The sequence below is a fragment of the Crocodylus porosus genome, unplaced genomic scaffold, assembly GCF_001723895.1.
Source record: "Crocodylus porosus isolate Cpor-Errol unplaced genomic scaffold, CroPor_comp1, whole genome shotgun sequence".
NCBI lineage: Eukaryota > Metazoa > Chordata > Crocodylia > Crocodylidae > Crocodylus > Crocodylus porosus.
The window spans coordinates 71,842,174-71,860,478 of NW_017728931.1; the positions used below are offsets into that span (position 1 = coordinate 71,842,174).

The 18,305-nt window shown below is 41.1% G+C and overlaps 1 protein-coding gene and 1 long non-coding RNA gene across 2 annotated transcripts in view; one reads left to right on the forward strand and one right to left on the reverse strand.

Moving 5' to 3' along the window:
• The window catches only part of LOC109315460, a 14,235-nt gene extending 3,732 nt beyond the window's left edge, over positions 1-10,503 (reverse strand). The window contains exon 1 of the long non-coding RNA XR_002102513.1: positions 9,206-10,503. This is a non-coding gene — a long non-coding RNA (uncharacterized LOC109315460). The remainder of the gene's footprint in view (positions 1-9,205) is intronic.
• Positions 1-18,305, forward strand: part of LIN7A (lin-7 homolog A, crumbs cell polarity complex component) — a 58,954-nt gene that overhangs the window by 5,531 nt on the left and 35,118 nt on the right. The gene's annotated exons all lie outside the window — the stretch shown is intronic.

Here is an 18,305-nt window from a genome sequence, read left to right on the forward strand (position 1 = left end):
GGATCCTATGACCCTAGCTGACTTCCTGCCCTTTGGGCAGGGGGCTGGACTCGATGATCTCCCGAGGTCCCTTCCAGCCCTAATGTATATGAAATCTATGAAATTTTACTGTCTACCTGCTTCCCAAGGCCACTTCACTCCCCAACTTTATGCCATCACTTCAACACCTCTCATGCATTCTTGTAAACTGAAGACATGCGCTGTAAGCAGCTCTAAACTGGAAATTAAAATGTATTTGTTGTAGGGTTGAAGAACTGAAAGTAAGTTATGGCAGAATGACCTGTTAGGATATTAGACATATGAAATGCTGTTGATCTGGATTGTAATGTTTACTGTTTGCATTGATAGAAAATGCAGATAAGCAAAAATACTAAATCTAAGTTAAATTTGTTTGTGTGTGATTATTTTATTAAGTATGCACACTTGCACTAAAAACTTTATTGTGAGGGCAGTTCTGCTCCCTGTTACTTCAGTTCCCATGCTTTTCTTGGCCCCAAACTCATGAATGGTCATTGGGCTTCTGCTTTCCAGAGCAGACAGCTTTCTGTCTGTGAATAATAGATGTTGGGTTTTAACCTTTCACTGTCTGAACTTCTATATTTGACTCAGCATTGTACAGAATGGTTTTAAAAGGGCTGTAACTTCTTTGAAATGTTATTTGTATGCTTCAGTCCAAAGATGAAGTTATGTGGAACACAGGCTGCCATTTACTCAGACATGTTCTCTGTTCCTCTTTACAGTGTCCTTTTACGGGACTCAAAAACAGTAAGTTACAGAAAAGCACTTTTCAAGAGTCCATCTTGTTTTTTAAGTGACTAGATAATTAGATTGTTTTCAAAATGTCCTAACATTAGGGGCAAGATTGTCATGGAAAATATGTTTTTGGCATGAGGGATCCACTCTGTATTCATGCACCCTAGCATCCTGATGGCTTTCCTATTCATATGTAGTTAATATTGATATCCTTGAAGGTCACGCTTGCTTAGGTATTTGAAGACTGAAGGAAGAGCTCCTGAATGTATTGCATATAAAGAACTGGTATCACAGTGTTTATGAAGCTTCACCACAAGGTCATAACTGCTAGCTCTGCAGGAGGGAATGGGGAACAATTTGAGATGGATTTAATTTAAGATCATTCAGGCATTAATACATGTGAGCGTAACCTTAAAATAACCCAAACATATTGACAACATAATCTCTCTTGCTCTCAGATCTATCCTAGGAAGCTGGAAAGACCTCTCACTGCTAAACTATAATGCATAACTAACCTCTATTTGTTCTCTATGAATCTGAACAAATAACTTCCTAATGGAATGGATATTCCAAAACATGTAGAAAACTCTCCTATATATCACTCTATTGAGAAGAGAGAATACAACTGAGGACAGAGCTGGAATTTGTATTACAGTATCTAATATACAATGCTAGAAAAATGTTCTGTAAATGGTGATATTATACTAAAGGGTGACTACAAAGGTTCATTTCTATTTATTTTTACATCTTTATAGACCCTTCTTTATATGGTTTCCCTTTTCATTCATCTGTTTTCCAAACCTAAGTGTGATTTTTTTCCCCATGCTGTGTTTGATAAGTGTGTATTTAATATAATTTGAATTGAAATGACAATATTCAGGTATTCTGGACTGTAAATCCATTAACAAAATGTGTTTTAGGTGTTGTGAAATAAATATACATGATACTTTTGTAACACAAAATCTTAGTTCACAAAATGTGGAACTTATCTCTGTACAGATGTCCAGCTTCAATCCAAACATCACTTACATTCCATTTAAGCCCTTCAAAATAGGGTTAAGCAGTCATGCTGCTCTTCTGCAAAGCTATAAATTTTGCAAAATACCTACAAAATCTGCCTTGGGGTTTTATAGCACCCTTCACCCTAATGTCTTAGTGCAATGAAAATAGTTTCAGGTGGTAATGCAAAATTATTATATAATGAAATAGCAAGTAAAAAAATAAGTGTTATATTCTACAAGAACAGAACAGAAATAGAAGTGTAATCACAGGCTGAAACAGTGTGTCAGTGTGTTAACAGTGATTTTTTTTAAATGGGTTTTTTTATGAAGAGATGCGTTTAGGGCAAGCTGCTTGATTGAATGACTTTATGGAATTTAAATAACTTTGTTTTCTGAAGATCAATGTAACTGAAGTGTTCAGGCAGCATGGATACCAAATTTTGCTATTTATGCATATTTTTCAGTAGTCTTACCTGGAGTCTTCTAGCTACCTAATTTACAATGGGAGATACCAGTTTAATTTTAATATGATAATTTAGATTTTTTCTATAAATACAAGAAAATATTAGTGTTTTAAAAATAATTTACATGAGGGACTCAAGTGTGCCTGATAGGCACAAGCTTGAATTGAAGGCATGATGGTACAAGAGACCAGGGGCCTAGGGGGAATTTTGGGTGGGCCTGTATGTGGCTAAGATGTGTATATTCCCATGTAAAATCCATGAGTTTCATTGTCTCCTCTCACCCTTTCCTGCCCACACAGCAATGGCTTCTGTCCTGAGGCCAATAGAGAGGAGAAGTGCCTGATAATGCATGGATTGTAATTTTGCCAGGGCATTGCACAGGAAGCAAAAATAAATGAAAGTTCATTGTGTCTTCTTGTACCAGAGTAAGTCCTGTTGCATTTTGGCCTTAAATGTAGTTTTTCCATAAATATGTGTATATTTAAAACTTAAACACATGGACAATTCTCCTGGAAAATGGTACAGTTTTTAACATTAGGTTACATGTGTCAATTGCAAATGGATATCTTAAATTCCCAGTCACATATGTTTTTTAAATGCAAGAATGCAGTTTTTTAGTTGCCTTGTTCATATTAAGGTAATTTTTGTTAAGTGTGTAAGATATGCTATTGCCAAGCAAACACTTGCGACTGCAAGGAGCTAGTGTTATTTCAGGTCTGTCAATTATCTAGCTACTATGGTTTTCAAACTGTGTTCTGTAGAACCCTGAGAGGCAGTTTTGCAAAGAGATTGGAAGTAATGGCAGAGTGGGCTGGGAGGCCACCATTGCCTGCATCAGCTTATGGAATAGGATAGGAGTTCCATGGCAGAAATAGTAATATGAAAGGGTTCCATGACTTCAAGAAGTTTAAAATCCATTGATCTAACACAATATTGGTACAAAATCAATAAATATAATAGCCTGGTCTAATTTTAGCCTATTTGAATTTATTTTGGAAGATCCTGTTTCTTAACTGAACTTAACCCTGCATATGCTATTTCTCATTCTTCATATAGGACTATGTTCTGAAACTTGATGAGGTGGGTCAAGCCCTTGATAAGGCTCTGAGCAGGTGCAAGGGTCATCATGAAAAATTGCAGGATCAGTGTGTTGATGCGTAGGAAACATAAGAGATACTATTTATATACTGTGTGGGAGGGGGGAGAGAGAGAGAGAGACTTTTTTTTAAACTTTGGAAATATTAAAAACAAATGATAAAAGTGCAAAGGTATGTGCCCTCCCAGGGGCCAAGCACAAAATGCTTGTTAGCAACAAAAACACCATGTCACCAGGGACTGAAACCCCCTCTCTCATGCCCCTCGTGGGGTTACATATATAAGACCAGCTGTCCATCTTCCACCTTGGCACAACACAAACTGATCCATATTGTGTTGCAAGGCGAAGTGTCAAATTCAAATGTGATACATGACTGGAATAGGAAGCAGAAAAGTTGGAGGGCATCATTGGCGCTGGTTTCTGTGGCTTTTCAGAGTTTCCATCTTGGCTTGGCCCAGCAAAAAATTGGCCAGGCAGATCATTTTCCCCTTAGCTGCTTTGGAGGGGATAGAGAAGATGTATACAGTCTCTGAGAAGTCTAAGTTCAACATGCTAAAGAGGGAGCTGGGGGCAACAAAGAGCGATTGCAGCCAGGGAGAGTTCAGGAAAGTGTGGAAAAGTCTCCTTCACCTCCTCCTTGCAGAAAGGTGGGCCACTGACACCTTTGGATTTAAATGCTGGACAAAAGTGCCTGTGGCCAGGGGCCCCATGGAGTAGTCTCCACTGCAGGTCACCAGTTCTCTTAGTGACAGGTAGTTTGTACAGGGTGTGTCAAGCCAGGCAGGCTTGCTCTGTTGTTTCTGCCATTAGGTGCAGCCTCAATGTCATGTCAGGGTGGGCAGCAAGGACATGGACATGATGCAGTTGGACTGTCCATATGTACAGTCCCTTCCCAGACAGGATTTCAAAGCAGATCCAACTGCTGTTCTCACTGGGCATAGGGAGGCACAACAGAGTGCTGGGTCCACCACTCTCATTGATGTCCACAGCCAGAGAAATAGGAAGAGATAGAGGAGGTCTCTTGAGCAAGCTGCCATTGGAGTTGTCGCGCGCGGGTCGGTGGAGCTGGTGGATCTTTTTCCCTTTGGGTGGGGATTTGCAAAGGAGGTGCTACACATGCGTAATGGTTGCAAGATTTTTTGTTTTCGTTTTACTTACATGTCAGCGGAATGGACGTGTAGGCACAGATCAAAACAGATAACAGATACCGGTTGCGTTGTGAGATCGAGATCGACAGCTGTGGAGATCCTCTCGATACAGAGACAAATGAGGTCTTAACGAGTACACTGGGAAGGGGTATGCCAGGGCAATTTTGTTGGTGGAGAAGCACGTCAAGGCTGGCCAAGCCTGGGCGGGGAGGAAAAGTTCCTCCTTGTTGAGCTGACGAGCGCTGATTCTGCTAGGCGGAAGCTTGCACATGGGTTTTATAGGCTGAATGACGTCTCTCGCATCACGGGCATGGATTGGTTAATTCTTCACGCCTGCTTTTGGCGCACGCGGGAACAAAGTAACAGAAAAAACAAGGGGTCTCCGAGGGTGGGGAGAACTTGCCTGGATGTATGCTGCACGGTTTACAGGTTTGTGCTTATGGCACAGCTTTTTTGCACGAGACAGGAGTGCACTTGTGTGCATAGGTGGTCTTCTCAGACAGCAAATCCATCTGCAGGGAGGCCAGCTTTCACTTCAACCAAGACATATGAAGCAAAGTGGACAGGGTGCAGGCCAGCTGGTCAGCCAAGGTGTTGGCCAAGAACCAGGTGGACTGAGCTGAGTCAAATAAGTGGGTCAGCTTGATGGTATATGACCAGACCAAGGAAGCAATGAGGCTTCCAGAGGCTCAGCTTGGTGCCTGCTGCTGCAAGGTCAAGTTATAGACCAGGGACTCCTGCAGGAGCTTTGAAAATTGCAGGAGCCTGCCCTGGGGCCTCAGTGAGAGGCAGGTTTTCCAGGTCTAGGTAAGGCTGCAGTAGAAAGGCAGCAGGGTGTCCTAGCTGAGACGATCAAAATCCAAAAGGAAATGTTCTCGATCAAGGTTGAGGTTCTATACTAGATGCAGGAAAGGAGAGGCTAGCCATCGTCAGCAGAGGCATTCCTCAGCATGAGTAGGCACCAAAGGGCTTGCAGATGGGACGTGGCCATCTGGCTCATCAGGTCAATTAGGCCTTGTCCTCCCTCGCTGGTGGCAGGTACAGGACAGCTGCTGGACCCAGTGGTGCCTGTTCTAGAAGAAATCCACAAAGCACTTTTAAAACCTTTTGATCAGGGTCACTGATGGGTCCAGGATGGCAAGCCTGTGCCACAGAGTAACAGCTGCCAGGTTATTGATGATCAGGATCCATCTGCAGTAGGAAGGCTGGGCAGGTGCCTGCACCACCACTGTAGTTGTGCCATAGCTTCCTCACCAAGACCTTCCCCATTTTTGGCTAGATGGGATAGCAGGCCTTAAAAAATGCCCGGGGTTTTGAAGCAATTGTGGCACCAGGACAGGCTTCCAAATAGGTCTAGGGGCTAAACGTTGGCCCAGGTGCCCAGGAAAAACATGTCACTTTTGGCCCAGTTGATATGGGCTGAGGAGACATGATTATAGGTCCACTGACACTCAGGGGCTGGATGCCACCCACACTTCCTACCAAACAGTCCATCAACAGCACACAGTGTCAACTTAACAAGGGGCCGGTGGCTGGGGCTTCAACCAGACCTGTCAAGCACTGCTCCAGTGAATGGAGCTGTTGCTTAATGGTTAGGGCATAGAGCATTCCAGAAAGAAGGCAGCCCTGACAGATGCCTCTCCATGCAGGGAATGGGATGCACTGTTGTGGGGAAAGGGGTCTGGGCTCAGTTTCCCAGGAGCCCCCCAGCCAGACAGTGGTACACTGAGGGTGGGATGGCTGTGGAGAGAGAGATCCCCCTCCAGGCTGGGCTGTGGAGAGAGAGACCCCCCTCCAGGCTGGGCTGCAGCTTACAGCTGGCCAAAAAGAAGAGACAGGACTGGGATTTGAGGCTGTCACTGACTTGGGTCAGCAACAGCCATGAGGACAGGACCAGCCTGGCACATGGGCAGAGCAAATGAGTTCTGCCTGAGGATAGAGTGCAGCCCTGTGCTATACTGCCTGGGACGGCTGCAGAATGCAACCTAGCTTAACTCGCGATGGATGTGGCACCGGCATTTAAAAAAGCGCTCTAACAGAGAGTGTGTTAGTTTAGTACCATATCCGTCGAGGGTTAATTTAGAACATGACCTGCCATTTTTTAAGTGCTCTAAGAGCCATGAACATTTGTTTAGTTATAGCTTTAAAGCACTTTCTGCACACTTAAAGTGCAATAGGTATAATGTCTTTACCTAGCCAGAGCAAACTGGGGTCTCCTGCCTTGAGCAGGGACTGGACTAGATGACTTTGTGAGGTCCCTTACAGTCCTATTTTCTTAGGCTCCTATGAAAACAGACTACAGTACATGTAAATCATTATTGCCCAAACAAACTGTCACTTTATTTCATAGATTCATCCATGCTAGGGCTCAGAAGGGACCTCAACAGATTATCGAGTCCAACCTCCTGCCTAGGCAGGAAAGAGTGCTGGATCAGATGACCCCAGCCGGATGCCTGATCAGCTTTCTCTTAAAGACCCCCAAGGTAGGGGAGAGCACCACCTCCCTTGGAAGCCCATTCCAAATTTTGGCCACCCTTACCGTGAAGAAGATTTTCCTGATATCTAGCCTAAATTTGCTCTCTGTCAGTTTGTGACCATTGTTCCTAGTTACCCCAAGAGGCACCCTGGTGAACAGAGCATCTCCGATTCCTTGCTGTGTTCCCCTAATGAATTTGTAGGCGGTCACAAGATCAGTGCTTAGCCTTCTCTTGCGGCTGATTTTTTTATTCCTTTTGAATCAAAAGTGTACATCTTTACTAGGGAAGCTCCATGTCATAAAAGTCTGTTGTAAGCCATTGTTGAAAAACCATCACTGATTGTTTACCACAGACTTTTATGACATGGAGTTTCCCTAGTAAAGATGAAAATTTTTTGATTCACAAGAAGTAAAGTGAAAGTTGGTTTGGACAATAATGGTTACATGTACTGTAGTCTGCTTTCATTGGATCCTAAGAAAAGGGGGAAACCCTTTAATTATCTTCCTCTTCCATAGGACTGTACAATATTTATTCACATACTACATTCACCTTTCCTCCTCAAATTAGCCCTCCAATATTAGGGTGTGTATTTTAAATGAGAAATCTGATTTTCACAGTGGGATGGCTGCCAGGGGCTCCGATACCTCCCCTGCATGCAGGAAACATAGAGTCCTGTAATCAACATCAGTCACCCTCTACAGCTGCAGAACTTGAAGTTTAACCCTGTTAGAGCCAGTGCTGAATTTGCAGCAGCTTTTGGCTGAGCCAAACTGCATTATAATTTGGCACTAGTTCTGATAGGGTTACAAGTTTTACGTCTGTAGCCAGAGGGTGGGTAACACAGAAGATGGGGCTTTTCTTCTCCTATATGTGGTTTGGAGAGTTCAGCCAAGATGAGTCCATGCTGTGGCAAGTAAGATTTTGAAAAAATCTTTTCTCCTTCATTCTGCCTTCCCTAAACAAGGTGCATGCCTTATTTGGGGGTATGTGTTATATGAGAAAATATGGTATGTAAAAAGTAGTAAATTATTTCGATTTTAAAGTATTGGTCTTATATTTTGGCTCTCACAGAAACCAGCAAGTTTCAGCACCTGCTCATCCACACTGATCAAATGGCTAATTAGACTTATATTAGTCTTTCAGCAGCACTCTTAACCTTCAGAAATGTATTCTTATCTGTTCATGGGATGCTCAATCCCAGCCTGCTGCCAGATCTGGTCAGCAGAGCCACAGCATCTGCCTACAGGAATCCTCAGGGGTTGGGAAATCTGGCAGTGGGGGGAGCAGAGGCAGATACTATTGTCACCTCTCTTCTGTTGCCAAATTTCTAAGTCCCACAAAACCAGATTGGGGCCAGGCCATACCCTATACCTTCTGTGCAGGTGGATCAGGGCCAGGCCATGCCCTGCACCCTTCTCTGCAAAGCCGGATCAGGCCCCACTGTGCCTGTCCTGTGCACCGGATCTGGCTCACCAGCTGGATAAGGCCTGCAGAAGGACCAGGCATTGCCCGTCCAACCTAGAGCAAAAAGTTGAACACCACTGCTTTAATCAAACACACGTAATTAGGAGCAGTGAAGAAGCAACTGCATGAAATTCTGTGGACCGTGGTTATACAGGATGTCAGACTAGATGATCTAATGATTCTGGCTTTCAAATCTCTGAATCCATGGAAAATAGTAGACGGACAAAGGATCAGTTGTGTATTTCTGTCCCATCGTCATTTCCCATTGTGCTGGATTTTGGTGCAACAGCAAAAGGCTGTGGAGCTCATGCTAATTTATACATTACCTTTTGCTTCATAACAATGAAATCAGTGTCCTGGGTTTGTATTTGTTTCAGATCTTATGAATTATGTCTGCTAAATTAGAGTACAACTTGAGATAACCTCTACCCCTATTTCCAACACTAATCAGCACCTAGCAAACCACACTGCAGCAGTGTATATTGTGACAATGCTCCCTATACCCTCTATATACTAAGGAGGGTTTTTCTTGTCCATTTCAGAGTGTTTTTACAACCTGCAACAGCAATTCCAGAAAGTCATAATCTTATGCTATGGTCATATTAATTCAAGTAGAATGTTAATATTTTATTCGCTTTAAGGTTACTGGCTTGGAAATTGAAAGTAAAAATTGAGTATATTTAGTAGTGTCAGTCATTGTAAGGCACCAGTTCTGCATATAATGCCTGGTTATATGGAAGTATATTAAAGCAAGGGATTTTGTTTGCATTACATTCATCTTGTCATATTTTCACATACATACTTGCCGAGGATTCTGTTTCTATGAAGTTGTTTCCTCCATAGTCAGTTGCCATAAGGAATGATTTTATGAAGTTCAGCCCACGTGTCAACTGCAATGAAATAAGGTTACTCAAAAGAGGGAAAATTAACTGTCTCACTGCTTACGTCAACAAAGGAAGTCACTTAATGATGAATTTATTGCATTATTTATAGTACATAATCGTGTTATCTAGTCTTAGGTAACTCTTAGATGGGGAGGCTTTATAAAATCCTCAGTCAAGCAGAAATTAAAACGATAATGCAAAAAAATAAAATGAGGCTATGCATCACCACAACCAATGATCCACTGCTATTTCTCCCTTCTCTCTCTCATATGAACAATAAAAAGATATAAGATTAAGATTAGTTGGTGAGATAAGAACTGAGGAACAGACAGCAGGAGATTGCAATAATGGCACTAGCAGAGAAGAAACTGGGTAGCTGATCTGGCTCAAACACAGAGCCTGTTGTGAGGAAAAATTAGCATCCATGAGCTAACCTTACCTCCTTTTGTGAAACACATGTTGATGGTTCCTTTTGCCCTCCTCCCAACAATATTGTGTCAAATGTTAGCTGAAAACTACACAATTAAATTAAATTCAGTGCAGTGAGTGTGCCCGGGGGGGGGTTGGTATATCTTACTTTTTTTTTTGCAACCTATCTGGGGAACTCTTTACTTGGCAGGTGTGGACTGGAGCCGAAGCCAGTTGAGAGAACCAGATTGCAATTAGAAATGATGTTTTTCTCCTTGTCTTGGTTCAGTCATGCTTGGGTTTTTTCTATTACTCTAACTCAGTCAAATATCCAATTTTGCCACTGGTTTTAATTGTTCTCTCTGTAGGGTGAAATTTCAAAACGTGAGTTTTGTTTTATTAAGTAGGTAGGGGTTATGAGTGAGTTAAGGGAACCAGCTTTTTATCTGGGTTCAGATCCAGAAAATTGATTGTATATTTTCGTTTCAGCTTAGTCTCTCATGTGTTTTTGTCTAGTTGTCAAAGAAGCAACTCATTTCAGCATGATTAACAGCCCTGCTTAACTGAGACCCAGAATACAAGAGCAAGTGATATTGTAGGTCAGAACCAAGGTGAATGAGGAGGGGGGAGCTGGCAGAGCATCTGCCTATGGCACTACGCTTAGAATCTGTTTCCTCAGATTCATGAGCCCCTGTTTATAAAACTGAATCTAAATAAAGCCAAGTTGTTCATCCTTCATTATATATTTCACTAGCTTTTTTGGCTTTTCATGGTTTCAAAAGTTATGTCAGAAAAAAGCAATTTGGGGGCCATATTTCAAATAGCCTATTAATAGAAATTGTCTCTCTTATTACCCTTGTATCACTCTGTGTTATCTTGACTCTAGAACTGTTGATTCATTTAAAAGAAACAAGAATCTGATGTCTTTGGATCCTTTCAAAAAAAGTGTTGTTTCCTACAGAAACAAGGGTTTTTTTTTTTTGAAGGATAAATATTTCTAATCCTTTGAGTCACAAAGACTCATGTTAAGTCAAAGAATTACTGCTGCTTAGAGCCACATTTACAGACAACTGTTTCTTGTTAAACAAAAGCAGTGGAACATGTGTACTCTAATCTGCTGTCCTATCAGTACTTAAATATAAATTATTGTTAAGACCATTAAACAATGTAAATGCAAGTCCAATTTTACTGGAGTCAAAGCTATTAACACCCTTTCACCCCCCCCCAACATTTTTTTACCCTTCTTTCATTTCTCCTCAATTAATCCAGGAGTGAAAGAATGACGTTTTGGTTTAAGCAGGGTAATAGGAAATACTGGAGTTTTCATTGCCTTTTCATTCTCAGTATTTCCAGCTTATTTTAGAAAATGTAATTTGGTGTCTTAATTCTACATTGCAGATAAGCAAATGTCTCTTTCATTTAATGTTCTTATATAAAAATATTAACTGCAGATGCTATCAAGCTTACATATCAAGGGTCACTCACCTTTGCAATTCCTTAATCTTCATGGGTAGCAATGACTTGTGGTAAACATCTTAAAATTGGAAGCTTTTGTTTAGGCACAAGCCTTTTAGACTTCCAAAAGGCTTTTGATCTAGTATCCCACGATATCGTTGCGGGATAACTGGAAGATTGTGGGCTCAGCTGCTCAATGGTTCAGTGGGTGGGAAACTGGCTACAGGGTAGGACCCAGAGAGTTTGAATGAACGGATCTGTGTTGTCCTGGTGTGAAGTGGCCAGTGGTGTCCCTCAGGGGTCTGTGCTTGGACTGGTGTTTTTCAGGATCTTTATCAATGATTTGGATGGGGAAGTGAAAAGCTCGCTGGCCAAGTTTGCAGATGACACCAAGTTATGGGGCAGTGTGGTCATGGCAGATACAGGCAGACCTGGACAGGATCGAGAGTTGGGCAGACCAGAACCACATGAAGTTTAACACTTCCAAGTGTAAGGTGCTCCATCTGGGGGCAAAAACCCTTCAACATACGTATAGGCTTGGTGGTGACAGCTTGACTTGCACCATGGCTGAAAGGGACCTAGGGGTAATGATTGGCCATCGCATGAATATGATCCATCAGTGCGAGGCAGCGGTCAACCAGGCAAATAACACACTGGCATGCATCAACTGATGCATCTCGTGTAAAACTAAGGAAGTGATACTTCTGCTGTATTTGGCACTGGTGAGACCACAGTTGGAGTACTGCATCTAGTTCTGGGTGCTGCACTTCAATAAGGACATGGAAGAACTTGAGACGGTCCAGAAAAGAGCCACCCGTATGATCAGGGACTCACAAGGCAAGCCATATGAAGAAAGGCTGAGGGACCTGGGCCTCTCTAGCCTAAAGAAGAGATGGTTGAGAGGGGGCTTGATAGGGGCTTACTGCTATATCAGAGGTATGCATCAGGAGCTCGGTGAACAACTGTTCACTAGGGCACCCCTAGGGAAGACCAGGACCAATGGATACCAACTCCTGGAAGGCTGCTTCAGGCTTAATACCAGGAGAAACTCCTTCACAGTCAGGGTGTCCAGACTGTGGAATAAACTCCCTCCAGGGGTGGTGCAGTTACCTACCCTGGAGGTTTTCAAAAGGAGACTAGACAGTCACCTTCCTGGGGTCACCTAACCCAAGTTGTCTTCCTGCTTAGAACGGGGCGGCTGGACCCAATGATCTGCAAGGTCCCTTCCAGCCCCTAACAATCTATGTTCATCTTGATTTCATTGGAAGTTATGGGGATTGAATAACCCCAAAAATCAGACTACATTTTTGCTGCCTTAAGTATAAATGTAACATTAATTTAACTTTAGATGCTGTTTTTTTGAAAATGTAGTCTTTCACCATTACCATCTATATCTAGTTTTAAGCCACAAGTGAAAGACTGCCCCTTTAGCAAAATCCCAAGTCATCTATTCATTTAATCCACATTCATTTAGCTTTGGGGAAAAAACGTACAGTGGATAATGTGATGGTTTGAGGAATCTGCCTATGTACAACTTAAGAATTCTGCTAAGTGTTGCATGGTCTATGTATAGCTACAGCCTACAATGCATAGTAAAAAGGAGATTTGCTGACAAGTAATCTGTCACTGATTACATTCCTTGTTTGGAAGCATCTAAAGAGCAAACAAGAATATCATTAACAAGGAATGAATGACTCTAAATAGTAGAAAGAATACACAAAAAGAATTGGCCAAGCTAAAGAAAACAGGTTCTTCCATGTAGTCTGTGAGATTTGGGACTAGTGGAAATGGGGCAATGGAAGTTCCTGGAAGAAACAAGCTTTCTAACATCTCTGGAATGGGAAGATTCAAGGAACACAAAGGGGCAGGCTTTTTGAACTAGAGGTTACCTTTTGACTGGCTGATTTGGACTAAGCAGAGATTCTTGCAGGGGGTGACCAGGAAAAGAGAAGGCCCTGGGGATTCTGCAGTAACTAACAACAGCCTTCTCCCCCTTCCCCAACCCTCCCCAAGGACTTTGGTCATGGTAAGGATGCAAGAGGGAGGATTTGTGGGGTCAGATTTTGTTGGTTTACTATGAATCTATAAACATTTTTGTTTTCTTTATGAATCAAATGTCTTTGTGTTTATGTAATTACTTTGCACAGGCTCTGAGTATATTGCTTCAACTGTCAGGCGTCCTATAATAGTTAAACTGTAACTTGGGAAACTTGGAAGGTGGGGAAAAAAACGTTGAGGGGTGGATTTAAGATGCTGAATGACTTGGGGCATCCTCACTGCTTTGGGGCCTCAGATAAATGGGCCACAGTGTCCCACTTCCCAGAAGGGGCACCAGACAGGGAGTTTGTGTCCTGTGATTTTATGCCTGAAAAACCATAATCAGAAGCCTTGCCTGAATACAGGTTTAAAAGCATATCAGCCCCAACATCTGGATCCGACTTACCAGTCTGGTGAGTATCTATCAAGAGGAACATGACCCAGGCTCCTTCCACACATTACACTTAAGGCATGATTAACCAAGTAATACGCCTTAAGTTGTGATCCACCTACACATTCAATCAATTAATGACGTGATAAAACAAGCAATAAATTAAAAAATTCTTCCACAAAAACTGTGTAATAACTTTGTAGCCTGTTCGAATCACACCATTAATTAAACATGTGGCCAAGTGCTCCTCTGTGGCTGGGAGCCCCATCAACTGACAGGCTCCCAGCCACAGGGGTGACCCCCAGTGCCAGCCCTGCAGCTGACAAGGCTCACAGGGGTGGCAGCATTGTCAGCTGTGGGGCTTACAATGGGGAGAGCACTGCCTCCCATAAGAGCATTGTCAACTATGGGACAGCAGGGGCAGCGGAAAGAATGCTGCAAGCCTAGTGAGGTGGTGGCAGCTATCCTGAAGTATGATAAGATCTATAGTCCTTTAGACCATTCAGTAGATCTTTATGAGTTATTACATCTACATCTGAAACGTTTATTGTTTTGTATGGTTATTATTCTTTATACTTACCTGAGTAGTTATAGTAGTGTTCAGTTGCTGCAACGTAAAAGAGAGTGTTGCAGTGATGGTAGTTACAGGGGATTTAAACCAGAAAATAAGAGCAATAATATTATTTTTAACTATACTCCATTAGAGTAGACCTCACAGACATGCAGTATTAAGACCTGGATAACATTAGTGGATTCTAACAGCTATAAAAAATGGTACAAAAGGACTCTCTGTGCTTCCATTTTGCTGAACTGTCCATTTCAGATGAGATTAAACAAATTTAATAAATTAATAGGAGAGTAACCGGAACTCTAGGGACAACACTGTTCTGCTAGTAAGGATATAAAACCAAGAATGAAAGCAAATTGGGACGTCTGGTATCTGACATCAAAGCAGGAAATGTCATACATACAGAGAAGCAAGTGATGTCTGGGCTCAGTTAACACAGGAGCTTTTTCAAAGAATATATATTGAGAATCATCCAAAGCTTTTGCTTCAACCAAAAGTTATTCAGATGAAGAGTTTGATGTAAAGAATAAGGGCTAAAGAGTCTGGATTATGAATCATCATGGAGTAGTAATTACTGACTGACTTCAACAGTCAGTTAATCAGGTGTGGAGAAGGATACAACATTGTGTACAGCTTTTGTGATCTATGACAAAGATTTGAGTCTAAATCCTCATGAGAAAACAGAATGAAAATAAGAATTCTGACAAATTCTCACAAATATAATTAGAGGAATAATTAAGCCTGAGCAGAGGAGATAGAGGAGATAAAGCTCTAGTTATGCAAAGAGCTGTTACTTCACTGAAAACTAGAATTTGCCCTACCAGCAATTACTGGAACTCCCAGTCTTAAAGTATCTATGCTTCTTATTTCAGATGCTAGTGTAACCCAAAAGCAACAAACTGATTCAAATTCTATCTGAAATGCAAGGTACTTAAAATTCTTTGTAAAATATCCAACAAATTAAGTCAAGTAAATCTCTCTCTATTGTATGTAACAGTAGTTTTGAACAAAAAGGTAGCAAGGGAAAATTATATGTAACATGAAAGAAATGAGATTAAACATAGAGACTGAAGAACAAAGTGATAAACAAGCAAGTTCACCTGCCTTCTAATCGTATTGTGGTATGGGGCCATATCTACATGACTGGACTCCATCTGATATTCAATTGTAATGTTCTAGTTTTTATCACAGTATGAAATCTAGCTAGCTGTATGTCCTTCTAGTGATTTTTCTCTCTTTCTTTAGCTGTGTATAATAACTTAATATAATTCCTATGCCCCCACCTTTCCCACCCCAGGAATGCAAATGAAACTGCATTCAAATAAAAGTATCAAGAGATCTCTTCCAGTAAGATTTTTTCTGAAAGCAATGGTTCCTTTTTGATGCACACACTTGATAAAATATATTCCATTCATAGTCCTTTGTTTCTATCTGTGTTTCACTGATAACCTGACACACCATGCTGTAACATTATTTCCTGAAGTGCTACGTGGAAATGAACTGATGAAAAAAGTGGAAAGGGGAAAGAGAATGTTAGAACAGAGAAGAGGAGAGATTATTGTGTAAATACAAGAGAGACTTATAAATAAATGTTGGTTAAAATTAAGAAATACAGTTAGCATTACATTGGCAGGAAGGGGGAAGGGAGGGACAGGAAGGATGCTCTTTTTATTGTGGAAGCAATATAAAAAATTGAAACACCACATCTATGCTCCCTCTCTCTTCCTAAATCTCACACAAAATTTTCATTGATCTCAGTGGGAGATTGATGTGTGAAATGAGGATGGATTTCAATCAAATTAGGATGAACTTAAATTTCAATATAATGAAGACTGCATGAGTCAAGAGAGCATGATGATGAAAATGAAGACAATGGAAGGGTAAGAAGATAAGAATAGCACATCAGAAGTATTAAAAAGAGAATACTAAGTTTGATTTCCTTCATATTAGAAGATGAATTATAGCCCTGAACTGATTTTTAAAGATACTTTTTCTATTTCAATATTTGTTTTTAATCGTTACCGTATGTGAATTTACCTTTCCTCCAAATAGATGAGAAAACAGTATCTGACAGTGTTTTACAAGAAAAAGAATGAATATATTTGTACACATGTATAGCAAAAGGAGGATAATGGTCAGATGAAGAATTCCAAGAAGATAGTCTTGGCTTTATTGAAATCACTGGACAGATTGTCATTGGCTTCAACTGGAGAAAGATTTTGTATTATTTGTTAGTTTCTCACAAGTAACTCTGCCAGTCGCTTCATTCCTTTTTCTCACTCCTTTGAACTATTATTGACATATGATCTCTAGTCTTAAGCAGTTATTGCACTTGTCAGTGGTGTTGCTGCAAGCATAGGCAGAGGCACAGTCCAGCAGGGAGGCAGATCAGTATGGTACATCATGCAAGTGGGCAGGCAGTCATCATTATTGTCATCTACACTGTCTGGCCCAGCTCTTCCTGAGCAGCAGCTGGAGCTGGGGGGTGGGCTGGACTAGGCACTGCTCCTCCTGCCTGGGGCAGGGATTGGCTGGGGTGGGTAGGGGCAGGGGTAGAGCACTGCTGTGAGTGTGGGCTGCTCACATGTGGATGGGTGTCTATGGGACCCCCCTGACCACAGCACCCTGGACAGTCACCCATATCACCCACCTCAGGCTGGCTCTGCCTGGAACAATTATTCACTAAGTCTCCCCACAATAGAGGGGTATTAATTGAAAGAAATGTAGTATTTCAAACCAATGTGGGGTAATATTTTACTCTTTTATCTATTACCATATATACTTGGCCACAATTTTGGAAAAAATATTTGGCCTCAAAAACTAATTAAATTGTATCACTTTTATACTTGAAGTTAATCTCGAAAAATCTTCCGAGTTCTGGGGCCAGGGCAAGCAATGTGCTGCTTTAATTATCTCAGAACCCCAGACAGTCATGTCTCAACTTCCACTGTGGTTGATGAAAGTATCAAAGGAATACCAAGTTTGGCAAATACTTGTGCTTCATTTTTTAAAAGATACATTTTTTAGATTTTTCAATTTCACAAAAATATGCGCAACTCCCAGATAAGTCATGTCACATTATGTCACAACATAGTGTGAGGCTAAAACCCCACATCTCCTGCTTCTGAAGTATAAAATTTATTATATTAATCATGTTTTGTTTTCTGACTTTGCATCTGTATTCTATGTGACCACAAACCCAACTGGAACTACCAAACTGAATTAAGAAAATCAGGTATGATAATTAAGATAGTAGTCTTTTGAGGTTTTTCAATCTACCCATGCAGTATAGTTATTATACTTAATAAAGCATAGTGAAATACTGAATTTCTTACTGAAATAAGATGATTTTTCATATGGTAAACAAGATATTTAAAGCCACACCTGTCCCTTGTCACACCATCTACTGTTAAAATTATTGTTGGTGATTTTGTTGTTTTAATATGAGGAGAGACTTACACTTTGCTTATTAGCATTTTCTTTGCTGCACCCGTAAGCTTGTTTATTCCTAAACAAAATCACTGTCATGAAATGATAACTTAGTGTCCAGCTTTTCCCAGAAATTCACACACCAGCTCCCCATTTATGTCAAAATATGAACAGGAGAATTAATTTATCATTTGTACTACCGTGTTTTTCTTTTTGCAAAGTACCACAGTACTAGGCAAAAGCTTGCTCTGCTTCTAAATACTATTAATCATCATTCTAAGACTGATTCTGGTTCCTATTAGGATGGGCTTAAATCCCATTGATTTCAACAAGACTTACCCACATGCTTAAAGTTAATTAAGCATGTGCTGAAGTGCCCTTCCAAAAATGGAAACATTTTCCTAAAACAGGATCCCACAGAACTTAATAAGAATGTTTTCCAGATAATTTAATGGGATTTGGATCAGGTCCAACATAAACATAAAAAGAGCCATCCATCCTAATCTTCCTATCAGCTGCTTTCAGCATAGTCAACCACATGCTTCTTGTCTTCCTTTGGCTTCCATTACTTCATCATCTCCTGGTTCTCCTCTTATTGTAATTAGTCATTCAGCATGTCCACTGGAGAATTCCTAATCCTGGTTCCAGCTCTTTGTGGGAGTTCCAAAAGGATCCACCTCTTTCTCTTCTTCCTTTACTCTTTGTGACTAAACCAGATTATTTGTAAACA